The sequence below is a fragment of the Piliocolobus tephrosceles genome, chromosome 9 (assembly GCF_002776525.5).
Source record: "Piliocolobus tephrosceles isolate RC106 chromosome 9, ASM277652v3, whole genome shotgun sequence".
Taxonomy (NCBI): Eukaryota; Metazoa; Chordata; class Mammalia; order Primates; family Cercopithecidae; genus Piliocolobus; species Piliocolobus tephrosceles.
In genome coordinates this window covers 122,825,217-122,843,385 of record NC_045442.1, presented here as the reverse complement: position 1 = coordinate 122,843,385, position 18,169 = coordinate 122,825,217, and the positions used below count along the sequence as shown (strand labels likewise).

The 18,169-nt window shown below is 39.4% G+C and overlaps 1 pseudogene; it reads left to right on the top strand.

Annotated features, from left to right (window-relative positions):
• The first annotated feature begins 616 nt into the window (after window positions 1-616).
• Window positions 617-1,462, top strand: LOC111549954 (annotated as a pseudogene).
• Window positions 1,463-18,169: the final 16,707 nt, after the last annotated feature.

Below are 18,169 nucleotides of genomic sequence, written 5' to 3'. Positions count from 1 at the left end.
TGTGTAGTGTCACCAGGAGACAAAAAGATAACTGTGGCATTTCTAGGCCATCGGCTTCCACCTGGAGTTGGGTCTGTGTGGGTTTGTTCTGCTTCAGGCCTGTGCCTCAGGTGTTACTCTTGTGACTGGCAGGAGGAAGGTGACAGTTTAGGTTACCCTCATGTGTAATGACGGTGATTAGTCAACTGTCCTCCCTCTTCTTAAAAACAGTCCGACTGTCCTCCCTCTTCCTAAAAACAGTCGAGTACTTAAAATGCCAATCTGAATTGCACAGTCTTTACCACCATAGACTTAGCAAGGAACCAGACCCACAGTGCCTTAACCCCAGATGTGTTTATAGCAACATCAATGGTCATGAGCTGTTTCTCAGATGTTAAATTCTGACATTATTCAGAATTGGATGAGTAGAATGCCAATAACATCATTTACAATGCATTACACAATGTACACACTGCCTCAGGAAGACAAAGCTCACTTGAAAAGTATCTCCTAGGTCGTGGCCTTGCTCCTGCTCTGTGGGAAAATAACCCAGGCCCCTTCATGTGAGTGTGGGCACAGGGGAACGGAAGTGCTCATGGTTCTGCTCTAGGTCTCCGTGGGGACAGGAACAGGAGCCATGGGTGGGACCTTGAGCACCCATTGGGTCACCTTCGAGGTGGACAAGAATGAGAACATCACCCATCACCGTGGTGAAGGGCATTGGGCTTTCAGAACCTGTGATTGACTTAATGAAGGAATCCTCTCCATCTGGTTCAAAGTCTCAGTGGTGCTCTGGTGCTTATGATGCTTTGGTTTCTGATGAAGAATTGAAAAGAAGAGTAGCTGATGAGCTGACATTGGAGCAAACCAAGAAACAAACTGAAGATCAGAAACGACTAAAGCAAGCCATGGAGCTGGAGAGAGAGAGGGCTGTTGCCAATGGGCAATTAACCAGACCCATCCTTCGAGAGAGGATATCAAGCCAGGAGGAAGGTGCTAAGGCAATGCACCTGGCTAGGCAGCTGGAAGAGAAAGACCTAATGCTAATGAAGCAAGTTGCATTCTGCAAAGCAGAACTGGCTAGACTGGAGGAGAGGAACTCATAGTTCTGCAAATTTACCACTGAACAATATCAGAAAGTTGCTGAAGAGGTGGAATTCAAGTGTATGAGTTTCATCCAGTCTGTGCTGACTTGCAGGCCAAAATTCTTCAGCCTTACTACGAGAACACCCACCAGACCTTCAAATGCTCCACTCTGGCCAGCCGGTATATGCACTATGTCAGTCATGCCAAACAGAGCATGCTTGAGGAAAAAGTATTAAAAACTTTTAGAACAAGCAAAACACCTTCAACTTTAATTTCAGAGAGGGAATTTTTTTTTCCTAGTAAGAAAATAACCCATTTAAAGAGACAAGCACTAATGAGAATACCACTCAGGAGAGACAGCGAAGAATGGATTCAACAGAATCATATCACATTTTGATTGGCAGCAATTTGAAGGGTGGCCAAAACCTTAGATCAGGATCAGTCATCAATGGATGCGGATGCTCTTCAGTATTAGTAAACCCTTCTTATGATGATTAAAAGAGAAGGGCAGCCCTCTCCACCTTTTGGTACTTTCTATTCAACTTCTACCGACCATAAAATGTTTCTCTTCTAAGCAAGCCCCATCATTTGGTGAACCACCACCCTAACAAAGTGGGATGGGGTGGGTTGGGGGTGTGGGGCTAAAGCAATTGGAGTGTGGAGAGGAGAGAGCCAGAAAACATAGCTCTTGGGCAGCAGTGCTGGGTGGAATTGTCTAGGCTGTGGCATGTTGGTTTTCTTGCTTTTTCTTTTTTCCTTTGATTATATATATAAAAGTGATTTCATTTTAACTTTTTGTGATCATGCAAGCAAGGAAATAAAAAGGAGAGATGATGTACCTCCTTTACAGAACTAATGTGTATGATCAGAAGTGAAATAAGGTATTTTTGTCAATATAAAGGCAACCTTGGCTTATATAACATCTATCGTGAATACTGACATCTTTACTTCACTCACTACCAATAAAAAATATATTTTCTGACAAAGAACATTTAAAAAGTACCCCCTAAAGAGAACAAATGTGTTGTCCCAATCAACAAGAGGCAAATGATTTAATAAACAGTGCCAACTGTCCCCCATTGGAACCCACTTAGCGCCAGACGCCGCCTCTGACAGCTCATCTTCACTTTTGTTAGAGTGATCTTCCTAAGCAGAGAATCTGAGGGTGTCATTTTTCTGCTTGATGCCATGCAATGGCTGCCCATGTCTTTGGGATGTGAGTCTAGCCCATCCTGGCACAGGAAATGCTCTTCTGGATCTGAGGGCTTCTACCTCTCCACTGTCTGGAGTTGAACTCTTCCTCCCTGCTCCTCACACTCTCACTGCACCTCTCTTCCCTGCTCAGACTGCCTGCTTGCAAATCTTTGGTGGATGGTGTCTGGCTTGCCTCTCAGATGTCCTCTCTATGTTGACAAACCACCCCCCCACCCCACTCCCAGTCCCATCCCTCTTTCCAAATACCAGCTTCTTCTTTAGATATCATCACCTTCACAACACCTGCCCCGAACATTTCTTCTCCCCAAGAACAGTTCAGGTTTTGTTCTAAGATGTTTCCGTTCTTTAGTCACCACCACCTCCACCATCTCCAGGGCACTTACTGCAAGGTAATTGAATTGCTTGTTTTCCTGTGAGTCTTCCCAGACAGACTTCACGTTGCTTAAGGGCATGGTCTATGTATCACTAGTGCTTGACATATAGAAAAATTCAATTAATATTTGTCAGTTAAATCTTCACAAGAACCCGTTCAAGATATATATTATCATCCTCGCTTTATGGATGTAGAAACATGAACATAGTAAAGGCTGAAAAACATCTTCCAAGTTATGCAGTGAGTGGGTGGCAGAGATTAAATTAAACTAAGATTTATTTGAATGCAAAGCCCATTGGTTTTTAAGAAGCCACTATTGACCTCTATGTTTAGAGGCAGCTGAACACATACAAATTGGTTATGATAAAACAGTGTGATTATTCAGAGAACTGGTCTTAATTTTGTAGAAAAAATCTAATCAATTAAATGAATAAACATTGGTTATGTTTCAAGTTGACTAACACAAGATTGTTAAGCTTAGATTGAATGTGACTGTGACATGCTACAAATGAAATTCTAGAATGTCAGTGAAGAGTCTCTGTAGGAAAAGGTTTAACATTCATCTTGTGACAATAGAGCATTTCTACTTGAAAGAAGGCTTATTCCTACCTCTAACTTGCTATTCTCTATTGAGCAATGAGTTGCGTGGCTGCAAATTCTTCCAAGTCAACTTGCAAACTGAAGCTTGGAGTTGGGTGATGGTGTGATGGGATGAGTAGGAATCGAGGGCTGGGGCTCTGAAGCCAGAAATTGAGGGTCGGATGTGGAGGTGAGGGAGCTCTTACCAACAGAAGTCCTGAATGGCTATTCTTGATCCAGCAAGACTTTTATTCTGAGTGATACAAGAATTTGACCTCTTGTTTTCCCTTGACTTTGTTATGTCCTTTGCTTTCAATCTCTTTCTCACCCTTGGGAATTTGACCACAGTCTTAATAATAAACTGAACAGATTTTTTTTTTTTTTTTTTTTTTTTAAAGATTCCTTTCTACAACCCTGCCCTTTCCCTTCTTATTTTTCCACTTAGATTTAGTAGGTAAAAGATATATGGGGGAAAGATGGGTGGGTCTTTGGAAATAAAAACGATGAAAATAAAATTCCTTTTATTTCAATGTCATCAAGCCAGCTGTTTTAACAGTGGGAATGAGAGAGAGCTCTGCCATGGGAACCTGGGAGCTGGGATGGAGTGAACCAGAGAGAAATATCTCACCAATTAGAAGCAGTAAAGAAAAGATAAGAGTGTAGAGGTGATGAAGAGTCCTCCAGAAACCATTCTGGGCTGTCACTAGGGTGAAGAATAAGATAAGGATGAGACCTACCAAACAATAAAGGAGCTTTTAGTGGTAGGGAGGAAGGAGAATGAACAAGAGAGACGAATCCCATTCTATAGCAATGGGGGAAAAGAGGGTGTTCCTATTGGGAACTACTTACCTTTTTTTTTCTTGACATGAAGTCTTGCTCTGTTGCCTAAGCTGGAGTGCAGTGATGTGATCTCAGCTCACTGCAAGCTCTGCCTCCCAGGTTCAAGCAATTCTCCTGCCTCCGTCTCCTGAGTAGCTGGGATTACAGGTGCTCGCCACCATGCCTGGCTAATTTTTGTATTTTTAATACAGACAGAGTTTTACTGTGTTGGCCAGGCTGGTCTTGAACTCCTGAGCTCAGGTGATCTGCCCACCTCAGCCTCCCAAAGTGCTTGGATTCCAGGTGTGAGCCACCACATCCGGCCTGGAGAACTACTTTCTTATGATGGTGTTTCCTGGAGCCTTCCAAATAAGGGTACAAATTAATGGTTCTCATATTTTAGCACATTTCTTACCTGGAAGGTTGTTAAAATGAAGATTCCCAAACGTTACCCATGAAGTTTTTAATTCAGTTTTGGATGGGTCAGTGGGGCCCAAGAATCTGAATTTAAAAAAAATACCGCTGATAATTTGAGTATAGGTGGTTCATGTTCCATAATTTGAAACACATTGGCTGTTCCTGTTTTTGAGATTCAGAGTAAGTAACTTTGTGACCTAAAATAGTCATATGACCTTATGCTTTTCTTTAATACATAAAGTTACAGTCTATTAATTAAACAATAGCATTTAATTTAAAATATATACTGTGAACAAAAGACCTATTTTTGTACATCTTAAGCAGATATCTTTTATCTTATTGTTGAAAGTTCTATGGTAATGTTGTGCTTTTTCTCCAAATAATTGGCATTGTGACATTCTTCTATCTTCATTTCTTAATGATTTAATATGATTTTTTTCTCCCTGTTTCTGCTTTCTATTTAATCTGCTACTGTCTGTTAAATCAGCTTCCCTTCACGGCAAAAACTGAGGCTGCTTTTGTTAGATTAAACATTCTTTTTTTATCTGACCCAGCTTTCAGCTTCATCTACTTAGTTATATCATTGGTTGGGTAACAGAAATTGCCAGGATGTCACCCAGTGGGAAAATCAATTCATGAAAGAAGGCCTGGTGCTGTGTGTTTGACTATAGAGCATCTCTTTTCTTTCTCCAAGCATATCTGTCTCAGCACACCTGGGTATTCCTCCCGAGGGCTAAGAAGAAGTTTGAATTGCCCTGCTGTTAATTAACAACATCCCTTTCCCCTTATATGACAGGTGAACTTGATTCATTCTCTTGTATATATTCCTAAGAGAGAGACTCACTGCAAAAGGACACATCACTATAAAATAAAGAGAAGGCCAATGGTGAAGTGCTTGAAAGATAATTCTCTTCTATTGTTCTAGGTGGTTTTTAAAATAAATGCGTCTCATGATAGAATCCAGCATCCAAGTAGGAGCTAAGGATGTTCTCATTCCGTGAATTTAGATGTTTCAAAGATACAAGCCCCCACCCCACTCCTGACATTTAACATCTCTTAGCCTTTGGATTGAACTCAATTGTTCTTATTCTGGGCCTGTGGCCTTTTACAGAGGCCGCAGCAGATAGAGGCTTCATTGGGTCTATGGAATTTGTGTATGTGTCTATGTGCTTTTTTGAAGGAGATCTTTCTAAGCTTGCATGAATTTCTCCATGGAGTGTATGATACCAAAAAGATTAAGAACCATTGAAGTAATGCTCCAATATGTTGGAATATAAAAAATTAATCCTGCATTGCAACAGTAGTATTTTTCCAGGGGACTCAGAGTTAATTTACATAGGAAGTTAAACTTAAAAGGGGAGGTTATTTCTTTCAGGCAAACTTATTTTAGAAGGAAATACAAGATGACCCTCTGTCCTTCGAGCCTAAGGGGCCATCTATCTGTGAGCTGCGTCCTGTGATGATCTACATGAACCAGTTTTGGGGTGTTTAGTTGGAGTTAATTCTCACACTCAATTTTAAAGCACAAACTTTTAAATGCATTGTGACTATTGATCAACATTAAGGATAGGGAGAGAGAAGGTGGATACTGAAAATATATAACACATGCAAATTTCCTCTACCCCTCTCTACATTGTAAAACTGTCCAATAAAAGGATTATTTATTTTAAAAGTAATGCTATAGTTACAAGTGCAGGCTAGTGACTTGTTTATAAAGAGATCAAATATTAGAAAGATATTGAAGAGAAATGGGGAATCTTAATGATCCCTTAAAATGTTTTCCTATTATTTACTGAGTCTACTATTTCACTTTAAGTCATCTTGCATGCCACATAGAATTTTGATTATGATAAAAATCAATATATATTATAATATCATATAATATTATAATTCAAGCCAGGCACAGTGGCTCACATCTGTAATCCCAGCACTTTGGAAGTCTGAGGCAGGTGGATCACCTCAGGTCAGCAGTTCAAGACCAGCCTGGCCAACGTGGTGAAACTCCCTCTCTACTAAAAATACAAAAATTAGCTGGGTATGGTGGTGGCTCAGGAGACTGAGGTATAAGAATCACTTGAACCCAGGAGGCAGAGGTTGCAGCAAGCCGAGATCGTGCCACTGCACTCCAGCCTGGGCAACAGAGTGAGACTCCATCTCAAAATAAATAAATAAACAAATATTCAATATTCTTATCTTTAAAATGATGACACTAATACTAACTTTTGTACAGTGTGGGTTATATGAGCATTTAATACAATAATCCTAGCAAAATGTTTAGAATACAGCCTGGTCCATATATTTGAAATATATTTGCTATTATTATTATTATTATATCTGCAGAGTAATTAATTGAGAAATGTAAAAATGGGATGCTTATATTAACAACTAGCTTTCAATTTTTGTTTAATCTTCACTGGGTCAGAGTTTTTAATACCTCATTGGGCTTTGGACAGGGTTCACTTTTGGCTGAATATAGATACACCAGGGTCATGTATTATTTTTTGCTTCTTGCTTTGTTTCTTACATATTCTTTTCTTTCCTGATATCCCCAGGTTGATTCCATATTTTTCTCCATCCCCTTCTTTTGATCCAAGAAACTTACCTCTCCTGTATTGAACTTCCTCAGGATTTTATGCCTTAGAGTTAAGAAATATTTAAAAATTGTCATCAAACTACTAGACATTTTGGGCTACCGTGTAAGCTATAGAAACATTAATGTCTATCTGAAACCATTTGCACTTAATTAGGAAATCCTTGGTAGTTGTTTATTGGAAGGACGGACTCTACTAATAGAAATTTGGGGCAAACGGAAGACGGTATTCTAAAGAGCAATATAACTTTCAACCCAAGGACTTTGTAGAAATACCATTCTACCCACTCATGGGCATAGTGACCACACGTCATAGAGGCAGTTGAGGGCCAGCCTCTGGTTCCAGCCTGGATTTTGAATCTCAGCTCCAAGTTAAAAACTGGGTAACCTTGAAAAAGTTACTTAACCTCTCTGTTCCTACATTTTCTCATCTGTAAAGGAAGAAGGAAAAAGAGAGAGTGCCTACATCGGAAGACTATTGTAAGAATTAAAGCCAATATAATGCAAAGCACCTAGAATAATAGTAAATGCCAAATGCAGGTGCCTACATAACTGTTTGCTATTATCATTTCTAGGGCAATCCCAATTTCATCTCTGTTTTCACTAATCAGAAACTAATCCTTTGTCAAACCAAGTGTCTTGATTCTGAGTTCAGACTCATTAAGACATCTTTCTATAAAAAAGTTGGTTTTTGTTTTCAACTCTTGTATTAAGATGAAAAGGACCAAGATCAGACATAATTAAAACCACCTACAATTTCATTTCATTTTCATTATTTTATGTTATTTTATTTTATTTTTGAGACAGGGTCTCACTCTATCCCCCAGGCAGGAGTACGGTGGTGTGATCTCAGCTCACTGCAACCTCTGCCTCCCGGGCTCAAGCGATTCTTTCGCCTCAGCCTCCCAAGTAGCTGGGATTATAGGTGTGTGCCACCACGCCCAGCTAATTTTCGTATTTTTAGTAGAGAAGTGGTTTTATCATGTTGCCCTGGCTGGTCTCAAACTCCTGAACTCAAGTGATCCGCCCACCTCGGCCTCCCAAAGTGCTGGGATTACAGGTGTGAGCCACTGCACCTGGCCCTAAAATTTCATTTAAGCATGATGTATCGCACTTACTGTTCAAGAAGGCATGGGTGCTTTCTGATCACTTTTATACTACTAAAAAAATATTTGAGACCGTACTTCCCCATCTCATCAGAATAGACAATAGACAAATATATTACCACTCCAGGAAACTGACATTAGCAGAGTAACTCATAGGCTATATTTCTAAAGCAATAGAAGTACAAACTGCAAACAGAGCAAACCAAATGCCACTGCACCATTCTATTAGATTTCAATGCAGTACAGCCCATTTCTTTAACTCACAAGTTTCTCTTACAATTTATTCCTCCTATGCCTCTTTCCCTTGTCTTTCTTATATGTTTGGAATGATCAGTGAAGATAAATGACTTGCCTAACACTAACTCAAATCAGATACAACCACCCACTTATATGAAAATTGCACCACATCCCAAATTTGTGTCTGATCACAACCACCCAAACACTTTTAAGTTTTCTATTATCTCCTTACTTAGGAATAGGAATACAGAATTTTTTTTTTTTCTTGAAAGTGTCTTATACTCATGACTTAATAAATTAGGCTTTTATTTTTTCTTTCTTTTTTCAGCAGTGTTTAATTAACCTGTGGAGCCCATGTTGATGAGATATCACTCTGGCTTGCAGCATAGATATTTCTAGCAGGGATTAAATATTTATATATGAAAAAAAAAAAAAGAGCATTTGTGGTTGCTCCACTTTGGGTAAAATTACAGGCCTATCAATCTGAATGCGGTAGAGCGTGAAATCAGGAAGTATTTTTCCCTCCACAGAATATTGGATTGCACAGTTAGGTGTATCTGGGGAGTAACGTTTCTGAATGGGATGAAGGATGGAACGTGGAACATACTTAAGGAATCAACCTTCCAATGCAATTTCTGTGCTAGCTCATATCATGGATTTTCAATCTCTGCCCCTGGGCGCTGAGCTTGGTGAATCACACTCCACTCTTCCCCACTTCTTCTACGTGGCTGTCATTCAAGTTGTTGACATGCATCTCTATGACAAAAGGGAGATACCCAGGTGGTGGTGGCAAGACAACAGAGACCAGTTTCTGCCATTGTTGTTGTTTGTTTGTTTGAGAGGAGGGAAACAGATGAAATGAATCATTTGATGGGTATCCTTTTGGCTAAGTACTTTGGCCGGCATGGAGAATAAAACCTTATTATTGGAAGCAAAAAGAGAGAGACAAGCAATTTTTTTTTTTTTTAAACGGAGTCTTGCTCTGTCGCCAGGCTGGAGGCAGTGGTGGAATCTCGGCTCACTGCAACCTCTGCCTCTTGGGTTCAAGAGATTCTCCTGCCTCAGCCTCCCGAGGAGCTGGGACTACAGGTGCACGCCACCACGCCCAGCTAACATTTGTAGTTTTAGCAGAGACGGGGTTTCACCATGTTGGCCAAGATAGTCTCAATCGCCTGACCTTGTGATCCACCCACCTCAGCCTCCCAAAGGGCTGGGATTATAGGCGTGAGCCACCGTGCTGGCCTCTTTTTGGTTTGTTATTGCAGCTGCTAACCGGTTGATTTATGACTGTGCATCTCTTTGTAATGAGACCTGTGGATAAATTAAATACATTACAAATCTTATCTAAGGAATGCTTTTGGTTGCTACTCCACAGAAGGCTGGCAAGAGAAGATCTATATTTGTGCTGTCCTGTGCAGTGCTGCTAGCAACAGGTGACTATGGAGCATTTGAAATGTGGCTAGTCTGACTGAAATGTGTTGTTAAGTCTAAATTACACACAAGATTTCACAGACTTCAAATGAAAGATAACTCAATATGTTTTGTGTTTATTGTATGTTGAAATGACAATATTTTGGATAGAGTTTGTTAAATAAAATAAATTTTTAAAACCAATGTCACCTATTTTTTAAAATTTATTATTATTTTTTATTTTACTTTAAGTTCTGGGATACACGTGCTGAACCTGCAGGTTTGTTACATAGGTATGCATGTGCTATGGTGGTTTTCTGCACCTATCAACCTGTCATCTAGGTTTTAAGCCCCGCATGCATTAGGTATTCGTTCTAATGCTCAGCCTCCCCCAGTCCCCTACCCTTAGACAGGCCCCAATGTGTGATGTTCCCCTTCCTGTGTCGATGTGCTCTCATTGTTCAATTCCCACTTATGAGTGAGAATACGCAGTGTTTGGTTTTCTGTTCCTATGTTAGTTTGCTGAGGATGATGGTTTCTGGCTTAATCCATGTCCCTGTAAAGGACATGAACTCATCCTTTTTTATGGCTGCACAGTGTTTCGTGGTGTATTTGTGCCACATTTTCTTTATCCTGTCTATCATTGATAGGCATTTGAGTTGGTTCCAAGTCTTTGCTATTGTAAGTAGTGCTGCAATAAACATACATGTGCATGTGTCTTAATAGTAGAATGGTTTTTTAATTGTGGCTATTAGAAAATTTAAAATTACACTTGGGGTTTGCACTTTCAGCTTGCATTATGTTCCTATCAGATAGCACTGACCAAAATCATCTGATTCAACAGCTCCAGGTTTCAAGTCAGCAATCATATCTGGGTCAAGTACCAAAGCACCCTTTTCACCATAACCACAAGTCAACATTGTTTGTATTCTTGTCATTGGAAGGGAACAAAACAACCTACGCTAATGGACTTATTTGGTGAAATTGCCTCCCATTTTCCCAATGTCAGTTGTTGAATATGTACCTAATTACAAAGACTTCTTTTTTTAAAAGTTAAAGTTCTGGAGGCAGCATAGTTCTGTTTCTTGAAGATATGAGTTCTACCGGACATGACGCCATTTGCTCGCGGGTAAGAGGAGTGTTTGTAGGCAATGATGAGACAATGATGAATTCAATGTGTGTGAAAGAGAGGGAGAGAGGTGGGAGGGGGAGACAGAGAGAGAGACAGAGAGAGATTGAGAGAGAGAGGAGAGAGAACACAGGTGTTTCTGAGCAATTCTTGTAAATATTTCACAGATCAAAAATTAAGGGATTTCATATAGGTCTTGGTGCTGAAAGGAATTTTTCAAAGTGACACGAAGAGGAACAATTAAGGATGCATTTGAAAGTTAAGATTTCAATAATCAGACAACTTAAATTAGCTAGTCATCTACTACTTAGATTGCATTATTTTAAAATTATTTAAAAATATTTAGGCCGGGCATGGTGGCTCACTCCTGTAATTCCAGCACTTTCGGAGGCTGAGACAGGTGGATCACGAGGTTAGGAGTTCGAGACCAGCCTGGTCAACTGGTGAAACCCTGTCTCTACTAAAAATACAAAAATTAGCACGCACCTGTAATCCCAGCTACTTGGGAGGTTGAGGCGGGAGGCAGAGGTTGCCGTGAGTCAAGTTCTTGCCACTGCACGCCAGCCTGGGCGACACAGCAAGATTCTGTCTCAAAAAAAAAAAAAAAAAGTTTAATTATATAATATAGAGATGGGGTCTCACTTTGTTGTTCAGACTGGTCTCAAACTTCTGGGCTCAAGCAATCCTCTTGCCTTGGCCTCCAAAAATGCTAGGATTACAGGCATGGGACACCACGTGCAGCCTGAAATAATTTTTGAATTAACACTTATTTGTCTCTTCAACTAATAGATAACCAAGAGGTTGAGCAGCTAACTAGAACCATGCTTTCTTTTTTTGTAAATTTTTTATTATTATACTTTAAGTTCTAGGGTACATGTGTACAACGTGCAGGTTTGTTACATATGTATACATGTGCCATGTTGGTGTGCTGCACCCACTAACTCATCATTTCCATTAGGTATGTCTCCTAATGCTATCCCTCCCACCTCCCCCTACCCCACGACAGGCCCCGGTGTGTGATGTTACCCATCCGGTGTCCAAGTGATCTCATTTTTCAATTCCCACCTATGAGTGAGGACATGCAGTGTTTGGTTTTCTGTCCTTGCAAAAGTTTGCTCAGAATGATGGTTTCCAGCTTCATCCATGTCCCTACAAAGGACATGAACTCATCCTTTTTTATGGCTGCATAGTATTCCATGGTGTATATGTGCCACATTTTCTTAATTGAGTCTATCATTGATGGACATTCGGGTTGTAGAATCACAGTTTTGACATTGATGCAGTTAATGCATAGTACCTAAATTTGGAGTGCTAATCAATCAATGATGTCAGACCTGTATTATGAGCAAGAATGTATAAGATATGACAATGATTTTAGGTTAGTACAGACTTTATTGTTCAAGTTTCTTTTCATGTACCAAAGCAGAGAATAAAATAGTCAAGATCTTTTGTTCTGCATCATTCAAATACCCATGAGTAAATTCTGCTATAGCTCAGTTATATTCCATAGAATTTCTGGAAGTTTAATAACAAACAATCCAATATAGATTTTTATTTGATACCTGATTTAGAGATTTAATAGGGACCTTTTTTCATAAATTTCCCAACATTTTTTGAATGGAAGTTTTAGTAACTGGAAGGTGATTAAAACCTTTGATATGGACTTCAAGAAAAATAAAAAAAGAGAAAACATATATAACATAAAATCATAACATACTGGGCCATGTAAAGCTTTTGCGAGCTACAGATTCTAATTCTGACTCCATGTTAATCCGCAGTCTGATGGTAGATGACTAGATTATTATTTTTCTTTTCTATAACACATTGATAAACTGTGCTATTTCATGGAGCTTTTGGGAAAGAGAACGAAGCCCCAAAATATTAAAGCAATTGACACAAATTAAAGTCCTATATAAGACAACAGAAAAGCAGTGACTGATGAAATGAGAAATTTTACCTCTGACTTACACCCCAGTGAGACTTAAGATACTATCAGAGGATGCCAAGCCAAGAGTTCTTTAAAGAAAATCAAGAACCATCTGCTTCTGGGGTTAGTAAAATGGTGTGTGAACTCAAAGTATGGAAGTCCACTTTAACTGTCACTGTAATTCCTTGATATCCTTTAAAAAATTTTGTGCATTAAGAATCAATAAACACTTTTTGATGTCCATAAATAAATAAAATAATAATTAGTAGTATGTATTAAGGCCTAAAACCTCAACATATTTAGTAATATAAAGTACTAGTATATTGTAATACGTTGAGTGGAAACTGTAGAAATGTCCTAATATGAGATGACATATGGTGTTGTGCTTTATAGGGAACCCTTAAAGGCTAGAAGCCTGCTCAGGGAAAAAGCTAACAATCAGTCAAGCAATAGTAATTGAGTTCCTACCAAGTCCTAGCACTGTGCACAAACCGAAGGCCAGGCCTCAACTAGGTGGGAGTAATGGCATATGACTATGAAAAAGCACAAAGTAACATATAATTAAAAATTAGCATGGTGAAGTCTGGTGATGTGGTAGATAACGGAATAGAGAGAGGGCACAGGTGGAGGGAATGAGGGTGTCATGTTAAAGCACCCCAGGTAAGAGAGAATACAGTGAGATTCAGGAGGGAGCAAAGCTCAGTGATTGCTGTATGCTTAGTGTGGGGAAACACTAAATGCCTTAAAGTCAGAAAACCTGGAAAAGAGCGCCAGGCTTTTTTCTTTAGCATTTGTATAACTTTGGGCAGACCTCTTCATCAAGCCTGTTTCATCATTGGTAAAATAAAAATAAAAGTTGGCCGTCCTTCAAATATGGTGATCAAGTTGAGTAAATGTACTCCAAAAACTGTAGTCTGAGTTAGCAGAGTTAGCTTAGGGAGTGGAAGGAGCTGGGTATGGTAGGGGCAGAGGTTGTGTGATGGGAATGGCAAGATGTACAACTGGAGAGAAGGAAGCAAGCCAGATCTCAAAGTGCTCTGGATACTCCACTGTGGAGTTTGGTTATTATCTTGTAAGTTAGAGGGAAGCACGAAAAAGATTAAACAGGGGAAAGATATGATTGGATTTGCATTCTGCAATGCACAATGACCACATGCACTATGGGTTGGTTGGTGGGTGGCCAGGAGGTGAGGACAGACAGGGGGATGTGTACAGTGGCCATGGCAATGGTTTAAGTGAGAAAAAAATTGAGGTTGTGACACAGGGAAGGATGATGAGTTTGTGAACATTTTTTTAAGAAAGAAAAGGCAGGCCTTACCAACTAGTTAAAAGTGGGGGCATGAGTGAAATTTGGGCTTCTAGAAGAATTCCCAGATTTCTGTACTGAGTGAGATAGTGAACACAAGAGAAGCACATTTAGAGAAAGGGAGAAATGATGATTTCTATTAGAACTTGTTGGATGTGAGGTGTTTGTAGAGCATCCAAGGAGAATGATCCAGTAAGGGGGAGGATCTAAGCATCAGAACACTTATGTTCTACCTAACGCAAGACTCTATAGAATGAACCTAACACAAGATTCTATCTTAGCATCAAAAGAAAGGCCTGGAACCTTCATACTACATGGCAGGTGAGAATGTAAAATGGTGCCACTATTTTGGAAAACAGTTTGCCAGTTCCTCAGACACTTAAAACAGGGTTGCTATATGATCTAAAAGTTCCCTTTCTCATGTATCCCCAAGAGAAATGAAAACATGTATTTACATGAAGTCTTTCACACAAATGTTGGTAGCAATATTATTCATAATAAAAAAGTGAAAACAATGCAAATGTCCATGAACATAGATAAACAAAATGTGGTCTAGCTATTCAATATTATTCAATATTGGAATATTGGAATATTATTCAATAATAAAAGGGAATGAAGTACTGATATATTCTACAACATAGATGGACCTTGGAAACACAGTGCTAAGTGAAAGAAGCTGGGCATAAAAGGGCACATATTGTATGATTCCATTTATATGAAATGTCCCACATAGGCCAATTCAAAGAGACAGAAAGTAGATTAGTGATTGCCTAAGGCTGGGTTGGGTAGGAGAAAGCAGGGAGTGAATACTAATGGGTTTGGCTTTTCTGTGGTGATAAAAATGTTTTAAAATTGACTGTGGTCATTGTTATACTACTCTATAAATGGACTAAAACCCATGAAATTATTTCCTCTAAAGGGTAAATTTTATGGTATGTGAAATATTTCTCAATAGAGCTGTTGAAAGCAAAAGGCCATCGGCACATAGGTAGGTGAACCTTTCCATTCCCACCCGATTGAACCCATCGAGTAAGAATGCATGATTCAGACGAGAGGACTTCGCTTTTGGCAATGTGATTGTCTAAACTAAGACACACATTCCAGCAACCATATCTAGAAATACTGAGTAAAACATTGCAAAAAAGTTTAAGACACCACCTAAGCCTGCATGAAAGATGGGTTTTATAGGTGTCAGATATTGGAACCACAAGTGCTGTTTAAGTAGGTGAACAAATTAGGAGGTGACAGGTTGGTTCCAATACAAAGCAAGAGACTGGTTTTTTTTTTCTTTTTTTTTTACCAACTATGCTCAAGTGGCAGACAAGACCTTGTGAAGAGGGAGCTGTTATGGAAACCCCAGCTTACAGCGAGGGCTACACACTCAGCAAATGGAAAACGGAAAAAAAATCTACTCACCACCTGAGAGAGACAAACAAAAATAAAATAAAATAAAATCTTATTTCTTGCTGATTTCCAGGCAGAGCAAAATTTTCTTATAAGAAATCAGAACCCAAGTCTTGTTCCTTAAGTACGTTTGGAGTCTGAATTTCTAGCTAAGAAATTAACATAAACTTGGTCAAAACCCAGTGCTATTCCTGAGATATCTGGAAGCATCACATGCAAAGTTGCTGCAGAGGGACTTTCCCTCAACCTAGGCAGTTGGGACTTACCATAGAACAAAATCCCACTGAAGATGAGCTCACAATCCAACATTTAAAAAGATGCCGGGAACAAATTCCTCACAATCAAAAGTCTATAATTCAATAAATCAGAATACTGCCCTTAACCCCCAAAACTTGGCATAGTAAAACCAAATCTGAAAGAGACTATAAAATAAACATTTTTTAAAGAGATGAATTATTAAGCAGTTTGAAGCCATGAAGTAGAAGCATATATGCTAACATGGAAAGGTGTTAAAAAGAGTGCTGAATTCAACAAAGAAGAAGAAGAATGTGAACCCTCTAGCACAAAACCATGTAGAGAAGAAGAGAATAGGAATGGGGATTGGGCTAAAAAAATGAATAAAGTAAAATAATAATAACAGCTCCTGCATGGACTGACGATGACAGCAGGCCATGACCGAAGGCACCATCACATATAGAGAAGTTCAAAGGCCTCAGAGTCAGATAGCCTCCATTCAAATCCTGGAGCTGCCACCTCATTGACAGGGTCACCTTGGATAGGTAAGTTACTTAATTACTCTGTGCCTCAGTTTCTTCCTTTCTAAATTACCATTTACCATAGTACTCCTCCATGGGAGTGTTGAGAAAATTTATCATGCTTGGCAAATCATTTTAGCCATTGCAGCAGCCCCTGTGATGTACTGCCCAGGCCATCTGCAGGATGGAGGAATCCCCTCCTGGTGTGGAGAGTGCTATAGGCATAAGACTCTCAGCTGCTTTGGGGAATCACTTGTCTGCAGACAGCTGCCTTACCTGAAGTTACCCTCCCTTCCTGAGGTGTCCTGCCCCCAATATGTGAGATGACAGAATCTGACTTCTTGTCCCTGCTGAAGACATCTCTGAAGGAACATCTTAGCCCTGCCTCCTACTGGGGTGGCATACACTTACATATGTTTCAAGTATCTCATATTTTAGAATAAAAGTAAGCATGATGCATGGACTTCATAAATCTGGGCTGCCTGGATTATTCTCCCACCGTGACAGTGTTTCTCTAATTTTTAATTCTAATCTCAATTTTCTTTCACTTTCAGAATGGTAGATTCCACACAAGTGTACATCTTCATCATGCTAGTACCCACTATGCTTTGCTTCCTAGTAGATCTTTTTCTTTTAAACAAATAGTAACATTTAGTTCCCATTTAGAAACCTAAATTCTGTATTTACTTTGTTTATAATATGCATACATAGATTGTTCCTGACAAGTTTCCTAAGATAGTCACTGCTTTGGAAGCTGCTCTTCCACTTTGTTGCAGTCATATTGTCCCTACAATTGATCTTTAGTTTGTTTTCTTTCTGGATTTCTTACTCTCTATTCCTTGAATTCAGTGTCCTTTCTTCTTGATGGCATCTCGGAGCCTTGACATAAAACTTCCCACCTGTTCTTTGTAAAATAAACTCCTCTTCTCAGTCAGTATGCTTGCCATTAAACCATAACTCTAACATGAGAAAGGATTCTCTCTTCCTATATATATTGTACTTTTTTATTGAATATAAGTCACAAGGGCTTAATTTAGAAAAAAATGTTGATTATTACTCTACCATCGACTGAACTGATTGTTAAAAACTCTATCATGTTTTCTGAAATCAGGTCTTATGATGAAAGAGGAATTCAGACATTACCTGTGCCCTCAGGTCTCTGTTTCTTGACCTGAGCTTCAAAGTCTCCAGAGATACATGGTAGATTTTTAATGACTGTATCATGTGTTCCTACGTGAATCAGCATGGGTGGGTAGTGATCATCGTCTGATTAGTCCTGGCAGGTTGTCTGCCGTAGCTTGCATCGGTACTATGGGAAGATGGTGGAATTCCCAACATGCTTCTGCAAAATTGTATGTATTCATCCCCCTCTGCTCTCAGCGGGGTGTTACCACCTACAGACCCTTTGCTTTCCCCGCTGGATACTAACAACCTTTTTCATCATTGCTAGTACCTATGGAATTGAGTGTTGAATGGAACAAACAATAGTCTTTCTCTGTAATGTCAGAGTTATTCATAAGAAGAGGCAGTGTTAGACATAAGAAAGAGCACTGGGCAAAGAATCAGACAACCGGAATTTGGTTCCATTCTTTTATTATCGAGGAAAAAAAATCAATATTATTTTAAGATACAGTCCCAAGTCTCAAAAGGAATTTGAAAGCTTCCGGGGTCTAATCTAGGCCATGTCCATTCTGTCTTCCCTTGCTCTGTGCCCCTGACACAAGCGTGGAAACACGTATTCACTTACCTTTGCCCTTGGGAACACTTTGGTGGGGAAAATATTGATATAGGTTAGTATTTTTATAAACTGTCAAGTCATATGTATATAAATTAATAG